General features: G+C 40.4%; 1 protein-coding gene across 1 annotated transcript in view; it reads left to right on the top strand.

Moving 5' to 3' along the window:
* Positions 1 to 12,088, top strand: part of MYO10 (myosin X) — a 216,060-nt gene that overhangs the window by 142,736 nt on the left and 61,236 nt on the right. The window lies entirely within an intron of this gene.

Raw genomic sequence — 12,088 nt, 5'->3', positions numbered from 1 at the left:
ATGGTGAGATACTGATTTAGGTCTCCGGGTTGTATTGCATTAAAAAATTAATCAAAAGTAAACTTGAAAGCATTATTTTTTTTTTTTTAGAACCATTTGTCTATGCTGTCTTGTCTCCCGCTGCTACCTCATCGCTGTTATGAGTATGCACTTGTTACTTGATTATAAACCGGATTCTAGTTGCTCACTCCCACACACTGATAACATCTTTGCCATCATTGAGTTGTTATTGTACGTGCAGTTATGTACGTACAATAGCAGTGGGGGATGGTCCAGATATTACTAACTACACACTGTTGTTTTAAACTAGATCTCCACCCGAATTACAGAATTCCTCTGTAATATTTTATACCGGTTTTACCTGTGCATCTGAATGAAATTTTAATCAAGTAATCATCTGTACCTTTACAAAAGGACTATGCGATCTAATAATGGAGACCGCCATACTCATATGCCCTAATAGTCAAACTGTAAGGGGATAGAGATTATTTTTAATTTGAAGATGTTGATTAATCTAAAATGACATTACCTAAATATCATTTATCTATGTTAATTAAAATCTTAACAAGCAACCTCCGAGTTGTACGGAGCTATGATAGTGAATCTGACATGTACAAATTGTGGCATGCTACATTGGATGTTGTACTCCGAAGGTATATCTGCATAATACGGCGCCACACATATGTCAGCACAGTATGGAGCCACAAGGACTCTGAATGCCACCATAAAGCCTTCTGCACACAGTTGTCGAAACAAAGAATTAACCTACTTTTCAGTATAGCAGCCGGTCAGTTTACTAGTTTACTATATTTTTAGTTTGTTGATCCCCATGTATTAGGGATTACATTTTTGTTTATGTATTTTTAAGAAGGGATATACTATGTACACATGCCAGCTGAAGTTTGTGTTGCTTTGAATTCGCCTTCCCTACATACCACAGTTCTAAATTCTTCTAAATCTTCCAAACTCACCAATAACGTGCATTCATTCAGAATTCTTATCTCCTATCTGTTTTAATTTTTTTAATTTTTTCTAGATTCAAATTTATAACATTTCCATATGCTCGTCACTAGAGGGAGCAGTTCCCAAAATTGCAGCATGGTCAATGTGGTAAAGCAACCTCATTGCTTTATGCTGCAAATTTGGGGTAGACACACTCGCTCTAGTGTCCTCACATAATCCCCCCATCCTTATTCTGGCTAGTGCCAGGAGAAGGAGGGGTTGAATCTTCAAACCTCCTACACTGTGTGCCACAATTTTCTGAGCGACTGCAGAGTGTAGGAGGATTAGATACAGTGCTAAGCAGACAGTATAACACGAACATACACGAACATAATACACACATCACATACACAAACATAAATTACCTGCTCCTGCCGCCGCTGCCGCCTCCGCTCCTGTTCCTTGCGTCTTCGCTTCCTTGAACATATGGCCGGAAGCCGCGGCCGGAAGTCGTCATCTTACTGTCCGGCAGTGTTCACGGAGTTTCCATAAAGAAGGTGTGAAAGCCATGTACTCATAAAGCTGATCATAGTGTAAAACATTCACAATTAGCAATGCAATGAATAATACTATACATCTGTTACGTAGAACTCGAGAAGATCTCTTTTCGAAATACATATATAAATAATATCACGTGTCAGTGCTACTATCCCTTACAGCTGGAGTAGTGTTCAGTTTGAAAGAATAAGGGAAATGTGATAAGATACATAATTTAAATCTGTCCAGTTGTCAGAACGAGCCATTGTAATGCTCAAAATTACTTCTGGGGCGAAGCCCCTTCTGCCGAAGGCAGTAATCTCTCACATACAGTGAAGGAAATAAGTATTTGATCCCTTGCTGATTTTGTAAGTTTGCCCACTGTCAAAGTCATGAACAGTCTAGAATTTTTATGCTAGGTTAATTTTACCAGTGAGAGATAGATTATATTAAAAAAAAACAGAAAATCACATAGTCAAAATTATATATATTTATTTGCATTGTGCACAGAGAAATAAGTATTTGATCCCCTACCAACCATTAAGAGTTCAGCCTCATCCAGACCAGTTACACGCTCCAAATCAACTTGGTGCCTGCATTAAAGACAGCTGTCTTACATGGTCACCTGTATAAAAGACTCCTGTCCACAGACTCAATTAATCAGTCTGACTCTAACCTCTACAACATGGGCAAGACCAAAGAGCTTTCTAAGGATGTCAGGGACAAGATCATAGACTTGCACAAGGCTGGAATGGGCTACAAAACCATAAGTAAGACGCTGGGTGAGAAGTAGACAACTGTTGGTGCAATAGTAAGAAAATGGAAGACATACAAAATGACTGTCAATCGACATCGATCTGGGGCTCCATGCAAAATCTCACCTCGTGGGGTATCCTTGATCCTGAGGAAGGTGAGAGCTCAGCCGAAAACTACACGGGGGAACTTGTTAATGATCTCAAGGCAGCTGGGACCACAGTCACCAAGAAAACCATTGGTAACACATTACGCCGTAATGGATTAAAATCCTGCAGTGCCCGCAAGGTCCCCCTGCTCAAGAAGGCACATGTACAGGCACGTCTGAAGTTTGCAAATGAACATCTGGAAGATTCTGAGAGTGATTGGGAGAAGGTGCTGTGGTCAGATGAGACTAAAATTGAGCTCTTTGGCATTAACTCAACTCGCCGTGTTTGGAGGAAGAGAAATGCTGCCTATGACCCAAAGAACACCATCCCCACTGTCAAGCATGGAGGTGGAAACATTATGTTTTGGGGGTGTTTCTCTGCTAAGGGCACAGGACTACTTCACCGCATCAATGGGAGAATGGATGAAGCCATGTACCGTCAAATCCTGAGTGACAACCTCCTTCCCTCCACCAGGACATTAAAAATGGCTCGTGGCTGGGTCTTCCAGCACGACAATGACCCGAAACATACAGCCAAGGCAACAAAGGAGTGGCTCAAAAAGAAGCACATTAAGGTCATGGAGTGGCCTAGCCAGTCTCCAGACCTTAATCCCATCGAAAACTTATGGAGGGAGCTGAAGATCCGAGTTGCCAAGCTACAGCCTCGAAATCTTAATGATTTACAGATGATCTGCAAAGAGGAGTGGGCCAAAATTCCATCTAACATGTGTGCAAACCTCATCATCAACTACAAAAAACGTCTGACTGCTGTGCGTGCCAACAAGGGTTTTGCCACCAAGTATTAAGTCTTGTTTGCCAAAGGGATCAAATACTTATTTCTCTGTGCACAATGCAAATAAATATATATAATTTTGACAATGTGATTTTCTGTTTTTTTGTTTTTTTTATATAATCTATCTCTCACCGGTAAAATTAACCTAGCCTAAAAATTCTAGACTGTTCATGTCTTTGACAGTGGGCAAACTTACAAAATCAGCAAGGGATCAAATACTTATTTCCTTCACTGTACGTTCATATGTAGTTTAGAAAAAGTTGCTGCTCTTGTTACAGTAAGAAACACAAAATGCTTTATATCATACTTACAACCACACAGCTTTAACTAAGGTATATAAAATCAGAAACAAACTATTATAAGGAATATTCTTAGTAATTTGCCATTAGGTGGCACTGTTTTCTTGCTGACTCCACACACCATTCTTCATCTATTTCTATATGTTACTAAAAGGTAAAAGCAACTCTTTTTTTTAGTATGGAAGCTGCACAACTGATATTTCAAGTATACAAAAATCTTTCACCCTCTAGTGTAACATGCCGCTCATCCACAACGCTGCCATTCTTTTGTAATGGCAATTGAGCCAGGTGTGCATGTAGCGAAGCAACATAGAGATCCGCTTAAGATATTTGCTGCCCATTCCTTCATATAAATGATGTGATTTTGCTAGTCACTTTTATGATCCAATAGTCAGTTACCATTACTATGAAATGTCATTCTACATGCACAGCAGCTGCATCCTTTTATATCCCTTACAACAACTCCTGATTGGGATAGATTCCAGACGTCTGTATTTCTATGTTCAGTACAGTATTCTGTAAGAGGAGATTCTGAGTTCAAAGCAAAACAAACTGCACAAATAGAAATCTGAATAAGGGTATGTGCACACTGGGCGGATTAGCTACGGATGTTCCGCCATGGATTTAATTGCGGAAAATCCGCAGCATATTACAGTAGCATCAAAGTGGGTGACATTTGAACATATCTCATCCACACGCTACGGAAATAATGTGCTTGAGAAAACGTGCATAAAGTTTTTTAATAAGCGTGCGGAATCGTTGCACGTTTGATGCTTTTTTTTCCCCCGATTGAGTTAAATTAGCAGGTAAAAGGCGCAACAAATAGCAAATGTTAGTCCTCCCCGACATTGTAATAACGACCGCTCCTTGTTTCCCCGACTGTTCTCCGTGCGGCTGGACTCCTGGTATGACGCTTCATCCCACGTGACTACTGCTACCAATCACAGGCTGTAGCAGTCACATGGACTGCAGCGTCATCACAGGAGGCCAGGCTGCATAAAGACCAGAGGGTCGGATCGCTATGACAATGCCAGTGAAGGTAAGTATTGTATTATTTTTTTCCTGCTCTTCTCTCCTTTCTGCAGCAGCTTTTCCATATGAAAATCTCAGCGACAATTTTTTGCGGTTCTAGGTCGCATACGTTGTGTACATTTACGCAGCGTATCCGACCTGTGTGAACATACTCTTAGATATATAAACATAACTCTAAGAAAAATAAATTTACAATTGTGGTAATTATGGATAAGCGTTTTGGTAGATTTTTTTAAAATTTTCAATAAATGTAGTTTAATGAGGGGATGTCTGACTATAATTACTTGCAGTCATTAGTAGCGCCAGGCCAATGATCTGGCACAATGTACCCACCAGCCTGGCTTTTCAGACTGCAATCCTGAACTGTTTCCTTCCTCATTATTCATGTTCCATCATATGACTCTGTTTAAACTAGGGCAGACTCTTTTGTTGCCATTTTCTTTAGAAGTGGACACTCTGTTTTGTCACATATCCCTTTCAGAGTGAAGTAGCTTGTTTTGTCACTTCTCCCTTTATAAAGTGGGACAGTCTACATTTTTTTTTTTGTAGGCATGGGGACACATCTTTATTGTATCACGTTTCTCTTATATATGAAGTCTTTCTATGAATAATTAGGGGTTCCTCCAGTATATATTTTATATATAGTAGATAAATATTCTGCTCTGGGCATATTTGAATCAATGTAGAGGATGATCTTATTCTGTTTTATAATATTTAATATTTTGTGTGTTATATATATATATATATATATATATATATATATATATCCAAAAATCAGGCAGCACTCCAAGGTATAAGCAAAGTATGTAGAAAAAGGTGCTTTATTGGTCCATATACACACGACGTTTCAGCTCAACACAAGAGCCTTTCTCAAGTGAGAAAGGCTCCTGTGTTGAGCTGAAACGTCGTGTGTATATGGACCAATAAAGCACCTTTTTCTACTTTGCTTATACCTTGGAGTGCTGCCTGATTTTTGGATTCTACTAATAGCAGGTCTGTTAGCCCTGACCTGGGCAGGTCAGCACCCATCCATGATTCACAAGGCTGTGCGGCTGACATTGTATTTGTATGTATATATATATATATATCTATACACAAAATATTATATTACTTGAAAATGCCTTCATTGAGAAGGTGAAATGTTGTACTGGATGTTTGGTGAATAAACCCACTACACATTAAGTGTTGCTTCGTTTTTCTTTGATGCTTTATCGTATAAGGAGAGGTCATTCCTTGTCCTGAAGCCTAGCATTGGCCTTATTTGGCGTATATTATACCACAGTGCTGCTCCGACTCTGTTTTTCCATCTATATAGACAGATGTGTCCATTCTTACCTTTGCTTGAATTTGGTCATGGACTCCAATTTGTCATTAAACCAATTCAATACAATATTGCGACATACTTGTAAAATCCTTGACAGGCTGTAATTCACATCACAACCACTGGGGGCACACATAGACACATATAGCATAGACATCTCGTGACAGAGTATCACAAAATCATGGGTTTTTTTCATAGCTGGTCATCTCATACCACACATCTCAGGATATGTTGACATAAGAGAAAAGCTAAGGAAGGACACATCTGTATAGAGAAAGACACAAAGAGAGAGGGAGAGAATACATTATTATAGGAATGGAAAATTGGGCAATGGCCCTGGGACCTCCACCAACACACGTTTTACGATTCATTCAAACAACTATATATTGGCAAGAGTTTATCTTTAACTTTGTCAGTCTTTGCCTCTTTTTGGGATAAAGACCAACAAATAGAGTCAATACCACACTAATACTTATAAAACGTATACATTTTATTGATTACAAAATATAAAATACATATTAAAAGCAAAGATGATTGCCACAGTGTGATAGAGGCCAAACGGCAACTAATCTTTGACAAAATGTAGATGTCTACAAGACATATGTGGTAAAATATCATATATCAGAAAGAGGGTAACTACACAGACGAATAGAGCAAGTATCAGTCTCGTAGAATCTACAAGACTTTTGAATCAAATGGTGATAATGACACAATGCAAATACATAGAATAACTGACTAATATCTAATGATAATGTAGACATACATCGTATGCAAAAGCAGTTACATACAAGCAGCAGGATATATGTATACACTACCGTTCAAAAGTTTGGGGTCACCCAGACAATTTTGTGTTTTCCATGAAAACTCACACTTATATTTATCAAATGAGTTGCAAAATGACTAGAAAATATAGTCAAGACATTGACAAGGTTAGAAATAATGATTTTTATTTGAAATAATAATTTTCTCCTTCAAACTTTGCTTTCGTCAAAGAATGCTCCATTTGCAGCAATTACAGCATTGCAGACCTTTGGCATTCTAGCTGTTAATTTGCTGAGGTAATCGGGAGAAATTTCCCCCCATGCTTCCAGAAGGCCCTCCCACATGTTGGATTGGCTTGATGGGCACTTCTTGCGTACCATACGGTCAAGCTGCTCCCACAACAGCTCTATGGGGTTGAGATCTGGTGACTGCGCTGGCCACTCCATTACAGATAGAATACCAGCTGCCTGCTTCTTCCCTAAATAGTTCTTGCATAATTTGGAGGTGTGCTTTGGGTCATTGTCCTGTTGAAGGATGAAATTGGCTCCAATCAAGCGCCTGTCCATAGGGTATGGCATGGAGTTGCAAAATGGAGTGGTAGCCTTCCTTATTCAAAATCCCTTTTACCTTGTACAAATCTCCCACTTTACCAGCACCAAAGCAACCCCAGACCATCACATTACCTCCACCATGCTTGACAGATTGTGTCAGGCACTCTTCCAGCATCTTTTCAGTTGTTCTGCATCTCACAAATGTTCTTCTGTGTGATCCAAACACCTCAAACTTCGATTCGTCTGTCCATAACACTTTTTTCCAATCTTCCTCTGTCCAATGTCTGTGTGCTTTTGCCCATATTAATCTTTTCCTTTTATTAGCCAGTCTCAGATATGGCTTTTTCTTTGCCACTCTGCCCTGAAGGCCAGCATCCCGGAGTCGCCTCTTCACTGTAGACGTTGACACTGGCGTTTTGCGGGTACTATTTAATGAAGCTGCCTGTTGAGGACTTGTGAGGCGTCTATTTCTCAAACTAGAGACTCTAATGTACTTGTCTTGTTGCTCAGTTGTGCAGCGGGGCCTCCCACTTCTCTTTCTACTCTGGTTAGAGCCTGTTTGTGCTGTCCTCTGAAGGGAGTAGTACACACCGTTGTAGGAAATCTTCAGTTTCTTGGCAATTTCTCGCATGGAATAGCCTTAATTTCTAAGAACAAGAATAGACTCTCGAGTTTCACATGAAAGCTCTCTTTTTCTAGCCATTTTGAGAGTTTAATCGAACCCACAAATGTAATGCTCCAGATTCTCAACTAGCTCACAGGAAGGTCAGTTTTATAGCTCCTCTAAACAGCAAAACTGTTTACAGCGGTGCTAACATATTTGCACAAGGGTTTTCAAGTGTTTTCTAATCATCCATTAGCCTTCTAACACAGTTAGCAAACACAATGTACCATTAGAACACTGGAGTGATGGTTGCTGGAAATGGGCCTCTATACACCTATGTACATATTGCATTAAAAACCAGACGTTTGCAGCTATAATAGTCATTTAGCACATTAACAATGTATAGAGTGTATTTTTGATTAATTTAATGTTATCTTCATTGAAAAAAACTGTGCTTTTCTTTAAAAAATAAGGAAATTTCTAAGTGACCCTAAACTTTTGAATGGGTAGTGTCTGTGCGTATGTGTATATATATATATATATATATATATATATATATATATATATATATATTGTAGCAGTGCAGCTACTGGACAGGGCAGAAACTCAGGATTTAAGCAACCAGGGAGCATGAACAGCAGAGAGGGTTTTCTCTGCTGGTGCTTGGGCTGTCTGATGAGCCTAGTTAGGCTCCACCTGAGACGGCTCTTTATATCAGGTGTGTGCAGTCCACACAGGGCTCTCAGTCTGGGGAAGACAGGCATGCTAGCCTGTGAGAGTCACCACTGTGTGAGGTAAAACTGAAGGTTTTGAGGTGCTGGGCACAAGGCTCAGTGTCTCGTAGTGAGGGACACTGAATGTGTTAGTTAGAGGCTGGACGGCCTAGGGTTTATTTTGTATGTTTATTGTTGTACCACTGACTGCTGTTGTGAAGACAATAAAGCTAGCTGCGGCTGGTTTATACCTTTTTGGAGTGAACTTTCTATGTGTGTCAACCATCTCACTCGGGAGATGGCGATCCCATGAGCTAAGTGGTCCCCAAGTTGTCACATATGGCGGAGAATTGCTTTGGGCAATAAAATGGCACAAGAAGTATGCAGTGAAATTTAAAGGGCCAGAAGCCCAATTAAAGAGACTTTTTCCATTGCAATGGGTCTTATGGAGGAATTCCTCAAACAAATGGTGCAGTTGAATGCAGAGCTGTAGGAAACAAATGCCAAACAGAGGGAGGATAACCAAAGGGTCCTGGCACAGTTGGAATCAGATAGAGAGGCTCTAAGGGCACGGGTGCTGTCCGGGGATGCACAGCCTTCCAAGCCAAGTGGATTCTTTTCATCGTCCGCTGCATTTATGCCGGGTACTCTGGAGGTATTACAGAGAGTTCGCAGAGAAGAGCACGGAGCGTGCGTACCTGTGATACAAGCTGTGAGGACCGTTGCTAGGAGCAAACAACCCTGACAGCATGTGGCTGTTGTTCAGCAGAAGGAGCGCTGTTGGAGATGCCATCAAGCGGATGGATGTGCACCTGATTGTTCTCTGGTCAGGAGGCCAGAGAGAGCGCAAGAAAAAACACGTGAAGTGTTGGTTGGTGGGATTCCGCTACGGGTCAGTCTGGATCTTCGCCAAGAGGTCTCAAGGGTGCATCAGGACATTTTACTGTTTGTAAAGAAGGATCCTGAGATGGGTGAGACCGTTCTGATTGACTTTGAAACTGATTTTGGGACTGTGCAGCACAGACTTATAAAATGTCAGGAACTTGATGAGGAGTTTGTGCTGGGAAGGAACTTCCCTCATTTTTGGCAGTTGTTGGAGAAAGGCAATATCTCCGATAAGCCTTACAGGGAAAAGTCCTCTGCAGGGTGTGCTGCTCCACTGCCAAAAATGGAAAATGCCCCAGTTGTAATGATTTCAAGTGATAATGTGTTTCAGGAAATGCCTGCTAAAAATTGCGCACATGTATTTGATGCACAGCGTTTATGTGATGACACTAGTGAAATGTCCAAAATTGTGCCTAACGTGTCTTTAACCCGTGAGTATGTCACACAGCCTGAGCAGGTTAATGCATTGTGTGAACAGGCGGTTAACCCCTTAAGGACGCAGCCTAGTTTGGTCCTTAAGGCTCAGAGCCCATTTTTCAAATCTGACATATTTCACTTTATGTGGTAATAACGTCGTAATGCTTAAACCTATCCAAGCGATTCTGAGACTGTTTTCTCGTGAGACATTGGGCTTCATGTTAGTGGTAAAATTTGGTCGTTACATTCAGTGTATATTTGTGAAAAATGGAAAAATTTCCCATATGTCTACTTTAGATTGGCATCGTTTTTTGAACATTACTTTATTTTTCTTGGACGTTACAAGGTTTAGAACATAAACAGCAATTTCTCATATTTTCAAGAAAATGTCAAAACCCTTTTTTTTAAGGTACCAGTTCAGTTCTGAAGTGGCTTTGAGGGGCCTATGTATTAGAAAACCCCATAAAACACCCCATTTAAAAAACTAGACCCCTCAAAGTATTCAAAACAGCATTTATAAAGTAAACCCTTTAGGCGTTTCACAGGAATTAAAGGGATGGTGTTGCCAGAAAAACATGTTTTTTTTTTAAAAATTAAACATTTAGTGTGTGGGTGATTAAACATTGTTCAAATTTTTTTTTTTTTTTTGGCACGAGCCAGGAAATATTATAAATTATTTCTAATTTATAATACTACCCATTTTTGGTCACTAGATGGGGCTGTTCCCAAAATTGCAGCATTGCAACATTGGGTTAAAAGCCCTCGCTCTAGTGAGCTCTCAGCATCCCCCCCTCCTTTATCCTGGCTAGTGCCGGGATAAACGAGGGGTTTGAAAGGTTTAACCTCCTACACTGTGTGTCGCCATTTTTTGAGGTAACCCACAGTGTAGTAGGTTTACATACAGTAGTAAACACACACAAACACTAACATACATTGAAATCTCTTACCTGCTCCTGCCGCCGCGGCTCCCTCCGGCCCGTCCGCTCCGTTTGCTGCCGCTGTTCCATGTGCACAAGTCCGGAAGCCGCGACCGGAAGTAGTAATATTACTGTCCGGCCGCGACTTCCGGTCCACAGGAAAATGGCGCCGGACGGCGCCAATTTCGAATAGGACTGTGTGGGAGCGGCGCATGCGCAGTTCCCACACAGACGCCGTACACGGCAGTCAATGGGACGGGAGCCGTTCGCAGTCCCTATGGGACTGTGGCTGCCGTATTCCATGTCTGTGTGTGTCGTTAATCGACACACACAGAAATGGAACAAAAAATGGCAGCCCCCATAGGGAAGAAAAAGTGTAAAAATAAGAAACAGTAAAACACAAACACACAAATGAATATAAACGTTTTTATTAAAGCACTAACATCTTTAACATATAAAAAAATTATTTGCGATGACACTGTTCCTTTAAAGCAATGTGGAGGTGAAATTTGAAAATTACATTTTTCTTGAAGAAATTCAATTGTATTCCATTTTTTTCTGTAACACAGAAGGTTTTACCAGAGAAACACTACTAAATATGTATTGTCCAGATTCTGCAGTTTTTAGAAATGTGTCACATGTGGCTCTAGTGTGCTCGTGGACTGAAACACAAGCCCCAGAAGCAAAGAAGCACCTAGTGCATTTTGGGGCCTCTTTTTTTATTAGAATATATTTTAGCTACCAAGCCAGATTTGAAGAGATATTGTGTCACCAAAACAGTATAAATCCCCCAAAAGTGACCCCATTTCGGAAACTACACCCCTCAAGGAATTCATTTACGGTTGTTGTGACCATTTTGACACCACAATTTTTTCACAGCACGTATTTGAATTGGGTTGCAAAATATTTTTTTTTTACTTGTTTCCATAAATATGTAATTTTTGCTCAGAATGTCTTATTTTCACAAGGAAAAAGTACCCCATGTTGTTGTCCAACTTCTCTTGAGTGCGGCAATACCCCATTTGTGGTGATCAACTGCCGTTTGGGCCCGTGGGAGGGCTCAGAAGGGAAGGAGCGATTTGTGTTCTTTGGTGTGCAGATTTTGCTGGATTGGTTTTCGGGTGTCATGCCGTATTTGCAGAGCCCCAGAGGTATCAAAGCAATGGAAACCCACCAGAAGTGACCCCATTTTGGAAACTACACCCCTCAAGGAATTAATTTATGGTTGTTGTGATCATTTTGACCGCACAGTTTTTTCACAGCACGTATTTGAATTGGGCTGTGAAATTATAAAAATGATTGTTTTTGCAAAAATATTTAATTTTTGCTCAGAATGTCTTATTTTCACAAGGAATAAAAGACCCCATGTTGTTGTCCAACTTCTTCTGAGTGCGGCAATACCCCATTTGTGGTG

Source organism: Rhinoderma darwinii, chromosome 5 (assembly GCF_050947455.1).
Source record: "Rhinoderma darwinii isolate aRhiDar2 chromosome 5, aRhiDar2.hap1, whole genome shotgun sequence".
In the NCBI taxonomy this organism is placed as follows: domain Eukaryota; kingdom Metazoa; phylum Chordata; class Amphibia; order Anura; family Rhinodermatidae; genus Rhinoderma; species Rhinoderma darwinii.
This window is presented reverse-complemented; position numbering and strand designations above follow the sequence as displayed.